This window comes from Sciurus vulgaris, assembly GCF_902686455.1.
Source record: "Sciurus vulgaris genome assembly, chromosome: 3".
Taxonomy (NCBI): Eukaryota; Metazoa; Chordata; class Mammalia; order Rodentia; family Sciuridae; genus Sciurus; species Sciurus vulgaris.
Genome location: NC_136463.1, coordinates 88,330,219 through 88,349,073, shown reverse-complemented (window position 1 = coordinate 88,349,073; position 18,855 = coordinate 88,330,219). Strand labels below are relative to the sequence as shown.

General features: G+C 36.2%; 1 protein-coding gene across 12 annotated transcripts in view; it reads left to right on the top strand.

The window, feature by feature from the left end:
* The window catches only part of NCKAP5 (NCK associated protein 5), a 1,127,143-nt gene that overhangs the window by 719,214 nt on the left and 389,074 nt on the right, over positions 1 to 18,855 (top strand). The gene's annotated exons all lie outside the window — the stretch shown is intronic.

Here is an 18,855-nt window from a genome sequence, read left to right as displayed (position 1 = left end):
CATCCTTGGACTTCTGTTCGATCCGATATTTTTTTCCTTCCAGGCTCAGAATTAACTTAATTTTAAATTCAGTGTCTATTAATACAATTTATATCTTTTAATTTTTTTACATATTTATGGGTCCAATGTTCTTTATAGTATTTTTTCACTTATAAAACATTATTAAAGTGGTGACATGCTAGATGTATTTTATATTCCTTCTTTAATTTTTTGTCTCAGCATTGTGTTTGAAAAGTTTATCCATGTTGATAGTACTCTTTTTCTGTGCTGTGTATCTCTTCTTTGTGGTTCTTACAAACAGGGATGTTATGAACTTTCTTTGTTATGTCTCCTTGACCACGTATACCAAGGCTTCTCCAGGGCCATATAAACAGGAAGGAAGTGACTGCATTGTTTGGTATGCTCATCTTCAACTTTTCTAGGTCTTGCCCAATTGCTCTCCAGAATTTTTTCATCAGTCTCTGTTCCCTCTGGGAATGCCACACATACTATTTTTGATTTTGACAAATTTAACTTTTTAGTCAATCTTATAGTCTTGAAATAATATTTCCTGTGGTTTTCATTTGAATCTACTCACAATTGGAGGTATGCATCCTTCTGCACATCTACCAGTCCTTTATATGAAGTACTTTTGCCATGAAGCACCTGTTCATGAACTTGCCTCATATTTCCATTAGTTGGTTGTTGTCATATTATTTGCATATGAGATACCACCCATGTTTGGTTATATGAATTGCAAATATCTTCTTTGACTTTGTGGCCTACCTTTCAATATTTTCACTTGTCTTTTGATCAACAGAATATTTTATTTTAATGCAGTTGTTATTCATCAATATTTCCTTTCATTATTTATATTTCTCAGGTTCTGTTTAAGGAATACTTCCTATCCCAGATTCACAAAAATATTATCCTATGTTCTGAATTGATCTTTATATATGGTATGAGGCAAGAGTCTAATTAACTATGGATAAACACTTTCTTAGCATCATTTGTTGAATATCCATTTTTCCCCTTGATCTGCAATGCCAATTATGTCAAATACCAAGTTTTCATATGTATTTGAATCTGTTTCCCCTATATAGTATCTGGATCTTTAATAATATTTAATATTCTATTTGGGCAGAAACTACTTTATATATTACTTCACACTTACTACTATAGATATCAATAAGTCAAAACTGTCCTCCAGCCAGAGGAACTGTCATAGAATTCCAAGCTGTGAACTCAGCATTGTGCAAGTATCAGTGCAGGTTCAACAGGAAGTATTTTATGAAGTATGAAGTAAAATCTTTGCCCTCAAGAGGTGGAGAAAAGCAAGGCACAGCCTTAATGTGCCCACGGAGTAGGAATCCTACAAAAAGCTTGAGATAGGCATTGAGGTAGGCAGTTAATCCTTTGGGGCTGGCAGTTAACTCTTATACTCAACAGAGTATACTTGACAGATTTGTTTAGCATTGAATTGTACTTTTTAGTTTTTAAATGCTAGAAGGAGTGTGATTATGGGATGGTAAACAGTTGTACAAATACTCAGTGCTGATTAAACTTGGATAGTTAATTTTAACTACTTCTGGTAGTCTATTCTGCTGCCAAAAATTATGTTAGTTTCATTGAAAAATGTTCTAACTCTTCCTCTCAAAATAATATGTGATATAAAATGTTTGACTAAAACAAGAATGTTACCTAGGTTCCCCAGGATTCTCCTTCTAATTCTGGTGGAACTCCAGTGGGGAAACCTCCCTTGGAAGGCCAGTCTTTCCATGTGTTAATGTAGAAGCAAATCCTGTAGTCCTGAGGCCCTGGCCATGACCCTAGACAACACCTCTGAAATTCTGAAGAAGTTCTCTGATCTAGGAGCATTGTGTCTGTCACTACTAGCAGTTATTGTATTTAATTACCTAAGTAAATGTGTGTGATTTTTTTTAACTTCATTTGAGGTTATTTTATTTGAAAAAAGTACATTGAAACTAACAGATGCAGTTCTTTAGAATTTTTGACATATTGATAATCCTATAAATTTATTTAAATATATATAAAATCTTGATTCTCTCCAATCCAAAAATAGTGGCACTTAGATGATAAAAGTAGACTAAACCACCCAGAAAAAAAAAAAAAAAGAATGATTTTTCACTCATTTGCTTAATTGTAGTTAAATTCAATGAGGGTAAATTAAATAATCATAGCAATAAATCATTCTAATTTTATAGAAGCAGGAAGATTCATCTAATACTTAATATTTTTTCTTTTATTTTTTTACAGACTGCATTTTGATTCATTGTATACAAATGGTGTACATCATTTCGTTTCTGTGGTTGTACGCGATGTAGATTCACAGCATTCGTGTAATCACACATGTACATGGGGAAATGATGTCTGTCTCATTCCACCATTTTTTACACCCCATTCCCATAAGCCAATCCCAAAAACCAAAGGCCAAATGTTCTCCCTGATAAGTAGAGAATTATATATAATGGGGGTGGGAAGGGTGGGGAGGGAGAGAAGAATGGGGGAACTAATTCTTAATATTTATCCTTAAATATGAGAAATCTAAAAACACGTATGTGTGTAAGTATGCATTCAAACAAATAATGTAGAATGATTTTCAGAGTAAACATATTCCTATTTAAATACAAATTTTAATATGTTAATATGAAAGCAAATTTAAAGGAGATAAAAGTTTTTCCAAAACAATGATGTATCAGGTTTATTTTAAAGAATAATATTTAATTCATTTCTTACAAATTAATTCTTTGAAATTATTTTACTGTTGGCACATCTTACTTTTGGAAAAACACTTCAAACCAATTGACCCATAGGCTAAGAAAGAAATCTGCCAGCTGGCTGACCCTGCTCCTCCCACCCTGGGTCACTTTTCATTATTCACCAAGTAACCACTTGGTTATGCACAAATAGTTTCTGAGTGCTGCCTCTTTGTTCCAAATGTTGTGCTGGTTGCTTTCTGTACCTTACCAGCTCATTGTGTTAGGGCCATTGAATGAATACACATGGAAACTTGAAAATTGGTGAAAAAGCACTTTGCTATAAATTAGGTTGTATTGTTATCTCTTTGGTAATAAAATCTAAATCACATCCTTACATAATAAAAATTATATGTAATTAACAGATGGTCTTTTGACCATATTGTCAAATATGTCAAGATGGGCAAATCAATGACATGATATTCATTATGTCATTTTCATAGCAATAATATGATATTCTTTGATGAATTTGTCATTCATAGAATTTAAATTACAAGAAGAATACTATCCAGATGGAATTTTTGTTAGGAAAAAAATTCTGGCAAAAACCAATATTTTCTCCTTTATCTTGCAAAGAATGTGCATTAGGATATTGTTTATTTCCCTCTTACTCATGCGACGAAAGGTGTTCTATTTAGAAAAGTCAATGTTTGCAGTTTGAATCAATACAGAGCACAGGACTTGTGCATGTTCACTGCTGAGTACATTGGTTAAATGTTTAATCAAGATGTCCTTTCCTGGGGTGTGTATTCCATCTAATGAAATTTTGTAGGCATTCCTTTAACAGATGAAGCAGGTAACCTTTTCTAAAATGGAACTTGTAAACCTCAGCTCAGATAAGAAAGATAATTTCAGTTCATACACCTCAGAATAATGACTATTCTGATGCTGCATGCATATGTTTCAAAATCTCTTGCATAAATATCCCATTAAAAGTATCGGTGTATTGAATCTGTGTAATAGGTGATAGGACATAGTTAAATGATATGAATGTTATTTTCTTGAAGTTCATGTCACAAATGAAAACATCTTGTGAAATTTCTGCCATTAACACTTTTTAACTGAAATCGTCATTGTTCATCCTTATTTTTCATGAAAATGAAATTTTCCCATTACAGTGTCTGGCATTGTGATGTCTTGTGATTTATTGGGGAGAGAGCTGTGATTTTTCCCAGTTAGGCCAAGTGTGTGAAACAGATGTTTTGCTGAACCCATAGCACTCTTGACACTTACAGAGTTTGCCTTTTCTTTTCTCAACTTCACTTCTAATGCAACTCAGAGAAAGATACTGTGTTTTCCTTTCAAAATTTCAGTCACCACATGTGAAATGCATATTTGTAGTCCACTGAAGATCTTGTGAAATGTGCAGAACTCCTAGTGGGTATTTTACAAAAGCATCGCTATTCTTAGAATGTTACTTTTGCATAAGCTAACATTTGTCATTGTGCTCAGGCCATTCAAACCCTCTTATCTATTCCAAATTTGAATGAACAGCCCAGAAATTATCCAGGAGAAAATTCAATAACATTTAATTAATTTTGCATGGCCCAAAGAAATTGCATGCAAATGGTAGTGTTAGTAATGTTGCTGGTGTAGTATGAGTCCAACCTAAATCAGCCCAATTCCTCCCAACCTCCCATTTCAAATGGGTCTAAATCAATTCCCTTTGGTAAAGGAACTCACCCTTACTGTTGTCTGCTTACACCTGGGAGCCTGAAATGAGATGCCCTTCCATGTTGACCTTCATATCATTTTTTTTTTCAAAAGTTGACAGTATCCTGGGTACATTATTATTTTTTCTCTTTCTTTAAAAATATTCTTTCTAGAATCACATTGGTAGATGTAATAGATTTTTAAAATATACCTGAATCCCCATCAACAAATTATGTAATTATCCCAGAATTAAAAAGAACAGTTAATTTGATTGAACAAGTTGATTTTTTTATCAGCCTCATTCATGGCAATGTGCTGAGGGTGTACACAAGGCGAGCTCATGAATCATTGTAACACAGAGTAAAATGTGAGAAATGTCACAGAAGTATGTTAGAAGTATTCAAGTTAGAGAATCAGGAAAAGTGTTAGGCTGGACCTTACTGAACAGGATTTATCAGACAATTGAAGTTTGAAGACCAGTATAGTACACTTTAATTTTCAATTTCTTTAAGGTATGCTAGATGTGCTTCTGAATGAAGAGACTTAAATATTTTTCTCTCTAATATTTGAAATGTTCTGAGTAAAGGGGATACTAGATTTAAAAGCAGTGTTTGGAAGGAGTAAAATGAAATTAAGAATCCACCAAATTAAGGCTATGTTTAAAACATTGTTGAAATCTCTGAAATGATGTTTATGATTAGCATCATTGTTTTATGCACATTAATATAAAATATTGTCCTGTGTAGAGCAGATTTTATACTCAATAATTCTTAGGTACTCATCTCTCATAAGGTAGTATTTTTCAGTGTGGCTCCAGACCACCTGTGACAGAATTGCCTGGGAGGTGCTTGTTGAATCATAATCTCTGAAGTGGACACCCTGATACTGCATTTAAGGATATCACACTTCTAATGGATTTTAAGTCCATCAACGATCAGTACTATGGTCTCAAGGTTTTTAAATTGTTCAGAAGCATAGTAAAATTCTCTCTCTCTCTCTCTCTCTGTGTGTGTGTGTGTGTGTGTGTGTGTGTGTGTGTGTTTCAAGGGATTGAACATAGTACCTTACATATGCTAGGCAAGTACTGTACCACTGAGCTACCAATGAGCTATGTCCCTAGCTCTTTTTATGTATTTTTCAATTTATTCTTTTTAGATATACATGACATATTATGCATACATGGAATACAATTTATTCTAATTTGAATCTTGGTCTTGTGGTTGTACATGATGTGGAGTTTCACTGTGGTATATTTGTACATGAACATAGGAAAGTTTTGTCCAATTCATTCCACTGTCTTTCGTATTTCCATTCCTCCTCCCTTCCCTTCATTCCACTTTGTCAAATCCACTGAACTTCTGTTCTTTCCCTCCCCTCACCCCTTATTGTGTCCACATATGAGAGAGAATATTAGATCTTTGGTTTTGGGGGACTAACATTTCAATTAGCATGATAGGCTCCAGATTCATCCATTTACTGGCAAAAGTCTTAAAGTCATTATTTCTTATTACTGAGTAATATTCCATTGTATGTGTATATCACATAGGCAGTTTTAGTGGCAGGTGGGCTTCTCTTCTTTTCTTTCATTTCCATTTAGACATATATTTTTTCTTAATACTTATTCATTAATTTTGAATAAATTATCTAGAAATAATTAGCTTACTACTTTGAAGTTATTTTGTGTTTTGTTTTTCATAAAAATGAAAATAGATGATTGCATGGAATTATTGTTTATTGAGATCACTCACTACAGGACCACACTGAACTTTGTCCTGGTCCTGTATAATTTGTGGCTGATAGCAGTGGTGTTCAGAGTCTGTTGGTGGCTGGGCATACTGGTAAAAGGAACCATGTAAATATCATCCTGTGCTTTGTGATAACTGTGACTTATTCTGGGTTCAACATTTCTTGGGACAGATCCAACCTTAGAAAGGCTGCTGATCTTTTCTCATAGCGGTATAACATCAAATAAATGTTTAGGGGGTTTTCATACAGACAGTGTTGTGTGTTCCTAATCCAATGCTGTTTGATCCCTTTCATTAGCGTTAACATTGGCTAGGCTATTAAATGTGCAGCAATTATAATACAGTTTAATTATGAAGGATCTCAAGACTGTTGGAATATTGCCAAAGTTCAAGGTCAGGGATTCTGACCTTAAAAGAAATATAAAGTCACGTGGATGTGTTGATGATCATTTATAAATAACTTAAAATGATACTTTCCTTTTAAAGTCGTAGACTAAAACTAAGCTAGGATAACCTATCTTGATTTGCTATACAAAATGTCAGCACCCACTATATTCCCTCCAGTGGAGAACTAGGTTTTTATTGGAACATTGAATGTACTGTGAGCAGTATGGTTTCAACTATATTGACCTGTTTACTACACACAAGGTAAAGTTATATAAAAACCTAGCTGAGACGCCTAAAGATCTCAATCAAGCTATATCCTACCCATTGCTTTGGGACCCACCCTGGTTCTTGTGAATAGACTGGTGGCAGGGCTTCTAGGTTGCCAACTTCTTGTACCCTCTCCTCCAGAACTGGCCTATGGGCACCCGTATTTCAGTGACCACAGCCTGTTCTTGTCCACTTGAATTCACTGGTGGAAATCTTTTAAGGATCTTCAGGTTTCCCAGAATTGTAATTGGAGGCATTTTGCAGTCTCTGCAACCTACCCAAATTCCCCACCTGTAGTGGGTCGAATTGTAGTTCCTGGAGAAGACTTTCCCATGACCTCATACCCAGAGCCTGTGACTATTACTTCATATGGCAAAAGATTTGACTAAGTTAATAATCTTAAGAATTGTTTATTCTGAATTTCCAGGTAGTACCCAAACACAATTGCAAGTATCCTTATAAGAGAAATACTGAAAGGAGAAAGCAGTGGAAAAAACCGAGCAGAGAAAGGCACAACCAAGAAGCTAGAGAAAAGCGAAGAGGTGAAGGACAGCCCTGGAGCCAAGAAATAGTGCCTGTACTCACATCTTGATTTTTGGACTTTTGGCCTTCATAACTGTGAAGGAATAAGTTTCTGGGTTTTTTTTTTTTAATGCTAGTTTGTGATCATCTGTTACAGCATCCACAGGAACCCAGTATATAGCTGGATTGGTCTCATGCCTCATGGGTGAAGATATTGACTGATACTTCCTATCATTCCCTGAGCAGTCATTCACTGGACCCTTTCTCTGATAGTGGAGAAATGCCATCTGCTTCCACATGGCATTTTCTAGAGGAGCATCTTGAAGCTGCTGTTATGATGCTGTGACATTTGAATGCCACACCAAAACGTGAAAGCATAGGTTTTATTTTGATTTTAATCATTTTAGAAAATATATGGGCAGGTGACCTCCTTGATTCTCTATCTGTGCTGTGGACTCAGCATTTGTCTTTCAATCAAATTCATATGATGAAGTCCTAATCTCCATTGTACTGGATGGCATTTGGAAATGGAGCCTTTGCAAGGTGATCAAGTTTAGATGAGGTGGCAGGGGTGAGGGGATCATGCAGGTCGAAACTTCAAAATGTGGTTAGCATCCTTACAAGATGAGTCAACTGTCTTTTTGATTAGAGACAAGCTCCATCCTAGGAGCTCAAGTGATCCATGCATCCTCTGCCCCTTTAAAACTTTGCAGATATATGTAAACTATGCGTATTTTTTTTTTATAGAATTGGATGATCTCTTGATACTAGTTTCCAGTTGCACCCAGGAGACATGATCAGGTAAAGCTCAATAGGTGCTGCTGACTTCAGATATGACTGAACCACTTCTCAGTGACTGAACACCCAAGTCATTTCCATATCAGAATCCATTCTGATTCTGTGAGTTGAAAGGAAATTTCTCAGTATCAAACTTCTTGTTTTCTTCCCTGAAGCCTCATCAATCTCAGAGAATACTTTTCTAACATGTATAGTAAATAATATGTTTCTGAAACACTACTTTTTACATAAGAAGGGGATTATGTTAACAAACACTTGCATTGACAGGTTTGTACATTGACTAAGAGGATTTTCTTGATATAGTAAATCACACCGGGGTCTGAGGAATTTTTTTCCCTAAAGGGGTTAGCTATACAACAAGGACAACAACAACAACAACAAAATCACCTCCCATATTTCTTTTTGGCAAATGGTTTTACAAAGTTGATTATAGCTTATTTAGAGCAGGAAAACGAATGGGAGTGGACAGTTAGTAAACATTCCCTGGCACATTCTGGTTCACTGAACATTTTTTTCCCCTCTTTATGTTCATGTGCACAGCTGGATGTGTCCTGGGACAATTGTTAACCTGTACCATTATGGATAGGGCAAGTACCACTCATTCTAGGATCCCGAAAAATCTGTTCTAATAGTAACTTATTGGAATTTGTGTAGTAGATAATCAGTAACTCTTGACTGATTTCAGCCTTACTAGTGTCAGAGCATAATAAATTGGGTATCATTTGTCTTTTAGTTATGGACCATGTTTGAAGACCTATAAAAGCTGGATTAGATCTTCTGTCATTATGTTATTATCCAAGGTTACTGTACTTTTTCTTCCCTGATTATACTGCTATTTTTTCTCCAAAATGTTTTTAGCTTATACTTGTATCAGACAGACCAGTGATCAAATTCTAACTGGTCTGGGCAAGTTACTTATCCTCTGGGACCTGTATATGATCATCCACAAATGGGGACAATAATGCCTATTTCAGAAAGTTGTGGCAAAAGATTTCATAATACATATGACATTCTTAGCATAGTATCTGACATAAAATATGTATCAGCATCATTACTGTAATTAATTCTAAAGCTACTGATATTGCTTCTAGGATGAGTATGAGATTCAGTTATGTGGTGACCTCAACTCCCTAAAACTCTGCTGAGAATCTAAAATTAAATCATAAACATTTTGTTGTAATTGAAATAATTGCCTCTGGATCTATATACTAAATTGCAAGCACTTCATTTTTGGAAGAATAATGTGATTTTCACTCATAATTAGTTTACTTCTACCTTGATCTATATTGTTAACCAACTTGATTACAAAATTCCTACATTCACAGCAATACAGTAGAAGAAATAGTATATAGATAAGTATAACTATTAGATTCAAGTATGGTGAAAACAGTGGCAGACAGCTGATGGGACAAGAAAATTATGATATGTGCTCAGCAATTAATAAAGTAATTATTCTAACTGATCACAGGAAATTAAATTATGTCTGGGTCATACCAAGGCAAGATGAAGAGTGTGTATTCTTTTAGGGAAAATATTAGCAAGCACATTTTTTTAGTTTGCTTGGATAGTTAATAGTTTTCCGAAAAATAAAATATATGTATTATTTTTCTGGAAGAACCAAAATGGGCTAAGGAAATGAACAGATACTTCACAGAAGAAGATGTACAAGTAATCAACAGATATATGAAAAAATGTTCAACATCTCTAGTAATAAGAGAAATGCAAATCAAAACTACCCTAAGATTCTATCTCACCCCAATTAGAATGGCGATTATCAAGAACACAAGCAACAATAGGTGTTGGCGAGGATGTGGGGAAAAAGGTACACTCATATATTGCTGGTGGGGTTGCAAATTAGTGCAGCATCTCTGGAAAGCAGTATGGAGATTCCTCAGAAAGCTTGGAATGGAACCACCATTTGACCCAGCTATGCCACTCCTTGGCCTATACCCAAAGGACTTAAAATCAGCATACTACAGAGATACAGCCACATCAATGTTCATGGCTGCTCAGTTCACCATAGCCAGATTGTGGAACCAACCTACATGTCCTTCAATTGATGAATGGATAAAGAAACTGTGGCATATATATATATACAATGGAATATCACTCCACCATGAAGAATGATAAAATTATGGCATTTGCAGGCAAATGGATGAAATTGGAGACTATCATGCTAAGTGATATAAGCCAATCTCAAAAAACCAAAGGATGAATGATCTCGCTGATAAGCGGATGAGAACATATAATGGGGGTGGGAGGGGTTAGCGTTAGGGTTAGGGTTAGGTTTAGGGTTAGGGATAAGGAGGGTGGTAAGAATGGAGGAAGGAAGGACTGTATAGAAGGAAAAGAGGGGTGGGAGGGATGGGGGGAAGGGAAAGACAGAATGCATCAAACAACATTACCCTATGTAAATTTATGATTACACAAATGGTATGCCTTGACTCCATGTACAAATAGAGAAACAACATGTATCCCATTTGTTTACAATTAAAAATAATAATAAAATAAATAAATAAGTAAAATATGTTAATAATAGAAATAATTTATTTTATTACCATTCATGGGTCCATAAGAAAATAGGTTCTGAGTGTATTAAATAATTCCCTCCAGGAATTTTTGTCTGAGATAAATAAACAACATACAACTAGAGATTCAAAGTGAAGTTATAGATAGTATTATCTTAAGAAATACAAACATGCAAAAGTTGAATACTAACCAATTGAGCAAAAATAATTTCTAAATGAATATAAATATCATATAAATTTTACTTTAACATGATGTACAATTTTGGAAAAGACTATTTGTTTAAGAAAACATTGTTTCTTCTTGGAGTCACAAAAGTTTCACACTGTAAGAAATGTAAGAATTTTAGTCCACTTGTTCTTCTAAGACAAAAATCCCTTGTACAAGTCCCCATGTATCTTTAGGACCATGAAACAGCTTTGATAGTAGAAGCTGGAACCAGATTGCCTGTGTCCATATGCCAGCTCTATGACTCAAAGTCTGCATTACCTTGAGTTAGTCACTTAGCATGTGTTTGGTGCTTCATCTAATTATTGAGGGATAGGAGAGAGAAGTAATAATAGCTCTGTATAGAACTTATTATCTTAAAATTTTCAGTTATTGTATGCAAAACACTTAGAACAGGGTATGGAATATAAGTGCTAACAAATTGTTGTTATTTAGTAACATGCAGTCTACAATCATTTAAATTAGGGATTTCGCTAAGTGAAAAGGGGAGACAAGAGTGTCTGTCATGTAGCTTGTGAGTGCTCCATTCTGGGATGATGTGTTTGAACTTCCTGTCCATGTAAAATAGTCAGTTCTCTATTGTTTTCACATCCCAGTCATTTTTTGTGCTCACCAACTGAAGGGAGAAGTGGGCATGTAGAAGTACTTTTGTTACTAGAATAGTTACTAGTTATGCTGTCCTGTTGCTAAATGTCTTGCTCTCCCAAGTGCATTTAGTGTCATTGAAGCAGGTCTCTTATTCCCCCAACAGCATAGTTCAGAGAAACCTGAAAGGATGCATTGGATTGAACTGCCCTGGTTTGTATCCCTGGTGGGTGAGGTGGGCAAGACTGAAAAGTTGGCCTGAAATTGAGTCAGATGTGATTCTAGAAATCTAGTTGCACCACGATTGAATCATAGGTAAAACACACACACACACACACACACACACACACACACATATATATACACATTGCATATATATAAATATATATACACATATAGATATGTATATATCTATTCATCAAAGGGAAATATAAATCTGCTTACACTGGACTGCAGTGATGACAACTTTGTCTATGGAAAGCTTAGCATCAAAAAAGAAAGGAATTCAAGTTCAGCACCAAGAACAGTTCCCAGGAGACTTCAGCAATGCAGGGCTTCTCAAACACAGTTCATCCTTTGAGGCAAGTTCTCCTCTGACCCAGTGTCTAAACCTAGAAGTAAGAGCTAATAAATAATAAAACAAGCTCAAATGAAAGGTGTAGAGTTTTTCTCAAGAAGTCTTCATGGTTGTTTTTTTTTTAAATTTATTTTTATTGAAACAAATGGGATACATGTTGTTTCTGTTTGTACATGGAGTAGCAGCATATCATTTGTGTAATCATACATTTACACAGGATGATGATGTTTGATTCATTCCATTATTTTTCATTCCCCCAACCACTGCCACCTCTCTTTTCCCTCTATACAGTCCCTCATTCCTCCATTCTTGCCCCCCTCCCACCCCCCATTATGTGTCATCATCTGCTTATCAGTGAGATCATTCGTCTTTTGGATTTTTGAGATTGGCTTATCTCACTTAGCATGATATTCTCCAATTTCATCCATTTGCCTGCAAATGCCATAATTTTATTATTCTTTATAGCTGAGTAATATTACATTGTATATATATACCACAGTTTCTTTATCCATTCATCAATTGAAGGACATCTAGGTTGGTTCCATAGTCTGGCTATTGTGAATTGAGCAGCCATGAACATTGATGTGGCTGTACCTCTATAGTATGCTGATTTTAAGTCCTTTGGGTATAGGCCAAGGAGTGGCATAGCTGGGTCAAATGGTGGTTCCATTCCAAGCTTTCTGAGGAATCTCCATACTGCCTTCCAGAGATGCTGCACTAATTTGCAACCCCACCAGCAATGTATGAGTGTACCTTTTTCCCCACATCCTCGCCAATACCTATTGTTGCTTGTGTTCTTGATAATCACCATTCTAATTGGGGTGAGATAGAATCTTAGGGTAGTTTTGATTTGCATTTCTCTTATTACTAGAGATGTTGAACATTTTTTCATATATCTGTTGATTGCTTGTACATCTTCTTCTGTGAACTGTCTCTTCATTTCCTTAGCCCATTTGTTGATTGGGTTATTTGTATTCTTGGTGTAGAGATTTTTGAGTTCTTTATAGATTCTGGAAATTAGTGCTCTATCTGAAGTATGATTGGCAAAGATATCCTCCCACTCTGTAGGCTCTCTCTTCACATTGCTGATAGTTTCCTTTGCTGAGAGAAAGCTTTTTAGTTTGAATCTATCCCAGTGGTTGATTCTTGCTTTTATTTCTTGTGCTATGGGAGTCCTGTTAAGGAACTCTGATCCTAAGCCGACATGTTGATGATTTGGACCTACTTTTTCTTCTATAAGATGCAGGGTCTCTGGTCTGATTTCAAGGTCCTTGATCCATTGTGAGTTGATTTTTGTGCAGGGTGAGAGATAAGGGTTTAATTTCATTCTGTTGCATATGGATTTCCAGTTTTCCCAGCACCATTTGTTGAAGAGGCTATCTTTTCTCCATTGCATATTTTTGGCACCTTTGTCTAGTATGAGAAAATTGTATTTATTTGGGTTTATGTCCGTGTCCTCTATTCTGTACCATTGATCTATCTCCCTATTTTGGTGCCAATACCATGCCATTTTTGTTACTATTGCTTTGTAGTAGAGTTGAAGTTCTGGTATTGCGATACCCCTGTTTCATTCTTCCTGCTAAGGATTGCTTTAGCTACTCTGGGTTTCTTATTCTTCCAGATGAATTTCATGACTGCTTGCTCTATTTCTGTAAAGTACATCATTGGGAATTTAATTGGAATTGCATTGAATCTTTATAGCACTTTTGGTAGTATGGCCATTTTGACAATATCAATTCTGCCTATCCAAGAACATGGGAGATCTTTCCATCTTCTAAGATCCTCCACAATTTCCTACTTCAATGTTTTGTAGTTTTCATTGTAGAGATCTTTTACCTCTTTAGTTGGATTGATTGCCAAGTTTTTTTTTTTTTGAGGCCATTGCAAATGGAGTTGTTTTCTTCATTTCATCACTTGCGTATAAGAATGCTTTAGATTTATGTGTGTTGATTTTATAGCCTGCTATTTTGCTGAATTCATTGATGAGGTCTAGAAGTATTCTGGAGGAGGTTTTTGGATCCTCTAAATATAGAATCATGTCATCTGCAAATAGTGACAGCTTAAGTTCCTCTTTTCCTATTCGCATCTCTTTAATTTCTTTGGTCTGCCTAATTGCTCTGGCTAGAGTTTCGAGAACAATGTTGAATAGAAGTGGTGAAAGAAGACTTCCCTGTCTTGTTCCCATTTATAAAGGGAATGGTTTCAGTTTTTCTCCATTAAGAATGATGTTGGCCATGGGCTTAGAATAAATAGCCTTTACAATGTTCAGGTATGTTCCTATTATCCCTATTTTTTCTAGTGTTTTGAGCATGAAGGGGTGTTCTATTTTGTTGAACGCTTTTTCTGCATCAATTGAAATAACCATATGATTCTTATCCTTAAGTCTATTGACATGATGGATTATGTTTATTGATTTACAGATGTTAAACCATCCTTGCATTCCAGGGATGAACCCCACTTGATTGTGGTGCACAATTTTCTTAATATGTTTTTGGATATGGTTTGCCAATATTTTGTTAAGGATCTTAGCATCTATATTCATCAAGGATATTGGTCTAAAATTTTCTTTCCTTGGTGTGTCTTTTCCTGGTTTGGGTATGAGGGTGATATTAGCTTCATAGAATGAGTTCGGTAGGGTACCCTCCTTTTCTATTTCCTGGAATACTTGGAGAAGTGTTGGAATGAGTTCTTCATTGAAGGTCTTATACAACTCCGCAGAGAATCTGTCTGGTCCTGGGCTTTTCTTGGATGGTAGGTTTTTAATGGCTTCTTCTATTTCATTGCTTGATATTGATCTGTTTAAATTGTGTATGTCCTCCTGGTTCAGTTTGGGAGTAGAATATGTCTCTAGAAATTTGTCAATGTCTTTGGTAGATTCTATTTTGTTGGAATACAGATTTTCAAAGTAGTTTCTCATTATGTTCTGTATCTCAGTGGTGTCTGTTGTGATATTTCCTTTTTCATCACGAATTTTAGTAATTTGAGTTTTCTCTCTCCTTCTCTTTGTTAGTGTGTCTAAGGGTTTATCTTTTGTTTACTTTCTCAAAGAAACCAACTTTTTGTTTTGTCAGTTTTTTGAATTGTTTCTTTTGTTTCAATTTCATTGATTTCAGCTCTGATTTTAATTATTTCCTGTCTTCTACTACTTTTGCTGTTATTCTGTTCTTCTTTTTCTAGGGCTTTGAGCTGTAAAGTTAGGTCAATTGTTGTTGACTTTTCATTCTTTTCTGGAATGCACTCCATGCAATGAATTTTCATCTTATACCACTTTCATAATGTCCCAGAGATTTTGATATGTTATATCATCATTCTCATTGACCTCTAAGAATTTTTTTATCTCTTCCCTGATGTTTTTTGTTATCCATGTTTCATTCAATAGCATATTATTTAGTCTCCAGGTGTTGGAATAATTTCTGTTTTTTTTTTATTTTGTCATTTATTTCTATTCTCAGTCCATTATGATCTGATAGAACACAAGGCAGTATCTCTATTTTTTTGCATTTCCTAAGGGCTGCCTTGTGGCATAACATATGGTTTGTTTTCGTGAAGGTTCCATGTGCTGCTGAGAAGAAAATGAATCCGCCCATTAATGGATGGAATATTCTAAATATGTCTATTATGTCTAGGTTATTGATTGTGTTATTGAGTTCTATGGTTTCATTCGTTGGATTTTGTTTGGAAGATCTATCTAGCAGTGACAGTGGTGCGTTAAAGTCACCCAGAATTATTGTGTTGTGGTCTATGTGATTTCCAAAATTGAGAAGGATTTGTTTGATGTACAGGCATGAACCATTGTTTGGGGCATAAATATTTACTATCGTTATGTCTTCCTGATTTATGGTTCCCTTAAGCAGTATGAAATGTCCTTCTTTATCCCTTCTACTAACTTTGGCTTGAAGTCCACTTTATCTGATAGAAGGATGGAAACCCCTGCATTTTTACTGAGTCCATGTGTATGGTAGGTTTTTTCCCATCATTTCACCTTTAGTCTGTGGGTGTCTTTTTCTATAAGATGAGTCTCTTGCAGGCAGCATATTGTTGGGTCTTTCTTTTTAATCCATTCTGCCAGTCTATGTCTTTTTTGATTGATGAGTTTAGGCCATTAATGTTCAGGGTTATTATTGAGATATGATTCGTATTCCCAGTCATTTGGCTTATTTTTGGTTTTAAAGTTGACTTGGTTTCTCCTTTGAGTGGTTTTTCTCTAAGGTAGTTCCTCCCTTTGCTGACCTCCATTGTTGTTTTTCATTTCCTCCTCATGGAATATTTTGTTGAGAACATTCTGTAGCACAGGCTTTCTATTTGTAAATTCTTTTAACTGTTGTTTATCATGGAAGGATTTTATTTCATCTTCAAATCTGAAGGTTAGTTTTGCTGGGTATAGGATTCTTGGTTGGCAACCATGTTCTTTCAGAGCTTGAAATATGTTGTTCAGGCCCTTCTAGCTTTTAGAGTCTGGGTTGAGAAGTTGGCTGCTATCTGTGTTGGACTCCCCCTGTATGTAATCTGATGCTTTTCTCTTGCGGCCTTCAAAATCCTATCTTTATTTTGAATGTTAGGCATTTTCATTATAATGTGTCTTGGTGTGGATCTGTTGTGATTTTGTGCATTTGGTGTTCTGTAAGCCTCTTGTATTTGATTTTCCATTTCATTCTTCAGATTTGGGAAATTTTCTGATATTATTTCATTGAATGGATTGTTCATTCCTTTGGTTTGTATCTCTGTGCCTTCCTCAATCCCAATAATTCTTAAATTTGGTCTTTTCATGATGTAAGATGTCCTATAGTTCTTGGAGATGTTGTGCATGATTTCTTACCATCTTCTCTGTTTGGGCAACTTTATTTTCAAAATTCAATATTTTGTCTTCATTGTCTGAGGTTCTGTCTTCCAAGTGGTCTAGTCTTTTGCTGATGCTTTCCACTGAGTTTTTTATTGGGTTTATTGTTTTCCTTCATTTCATCGTTTTCCATTTGGTTTTCTTTGAGAATCTCTATCTCTTTGTTGAAATGATCTTTTGCTTCCTGCAGGTGCTCTTTCAGCTTATCGGTATTATCATTCATTGCCTGCATTTGTTCTCTAATCTCATCCTTTGCTTCATGCATCATCTTAATCATGTATAATCTGAAGTCCTTTTCTGACATTTCTTCTAACATACTGTCATTGGATTCTATTAATATAGAATCTAGATTTGTTTGGATCATTTTCTTCCCTTGTTTTTTCATGTTGTTCATGTATCTTCCCCTCTAGCAGTGCAGATCTGGGGTATTGCAGATTTCCCCCTATAGGCTTATATTGGCCCTATAGGTTTCCAAAACCCTTTCTTTTAGGGGAGATCAATATTATCCATGCCCAATTCAGACACTATGCAATCCTAGACCAAATAGCCCCTATGAGGACAACAACAAAATTGTCATAATAAACAAAATGAGTTCAAATATTATCTTCGGTAAAACAAACAGATTTGCAATAAGGTCTACAGTTTCTAATGGAGGACAAAGAAGATGCAGATGGATGTAGAATGTAGCTGTTAATGGGATAAGAAAAGAATATACAGAAGTTCTAGATAATAGAAAGTGTGAGAGTGTAATCAAAAGAAATTGGATATTAGCATGCAAAATAGGGAGAGAGATACTCTGAGGGAACAGGTAAACAGAAGGAAAAGAGAGCAAGAAATGTAAAGAAATAAAAACTTAAATTTTTTCAATAAGGAGAATAAAGAAAATCTACAGTTTAACAGTCATATAGTAATGAAACCTCCCACTGTTCAGTAGCGTGATGCATGAGAGGTACCTGACAATGAGCTTCAAGCCTCCAGCAGGTGTCTCAGGATGGATTTTGCACCCCCTAATTATCGGAGCTATAGCTTCCAGAATTATCCAAGATGGCCGCTCTGGCTTAAGAAATGTGTGGGCAAATGGGGAGCTGCAGCTCAGGGTCTGGACGTGGTCAGCAGGAGGTCCTGGAGGTAGGATGCGGTTGGTCAGGCAGGGTTCCTGGAGGTCGGGTGTGTTTGCTGTGATTGTGGGATCCTGGAGGGTGGTTGCAATCAGTTGGTCTGGGGTCCCGCTGATAGGGCGCAGTCAGTTGATCTGGGGGTCCTGGCAGCGGACAGCATTCAGTGGATGTGAGGGCCCCAGAGGCAGGGAGTGATCTGTCAGTCTGAGGGCTCCTGGAGACGCGGCTCAGTCAGTCTGGCCAGGGGTCCTAAGGGGCGTGGCTGTTGTCTCAAAATGGCGGCAGCCACGTGTAATCAAACCTGCAGGTACTGTGACAGAGAACTTCCAGGCAACAGCAGGCAGCTGGCACTCCACTGGTGGTCAGCGATCAGTTTGCTGACTGTTGTCGGACGATCAGGAGGTGAACCTCGTTCGCTGGGTGATGGATAGGTGTAAGGCAGGTGATGGACCGGCCAGAGGCAGGCAAATGGCTGATGATAGGCACCCGACAGTGAACAATCTGCTCTCAAAAAAGGCGTCGATATGCTGGCATACTGCAGGTCATCACAGCAGACAAATGGGGTAAACACCAGGGAATCAATAAGCAGCAAAAACTGCCTCACCGAGAAACATATCCTCTGCTTGAAACCGGAGTTACGGAGGGACAAGGAATGCAACCTCCCTCTAGTCCGCCATCTTGGCTCGCTCTCTCTTCATGATTTTGCAGAGAAATATTTAGGTTGATAATTAACTTTATGAATTCCTGAACTTTTTCATTATGACCTTCTTGTAGAATGTCTCTTCTGTTTCTCACAACTATGGAAACCTACTGACAGTGGGGCCTCAATAACTTGAGATTATATTCTTCAGAAGTA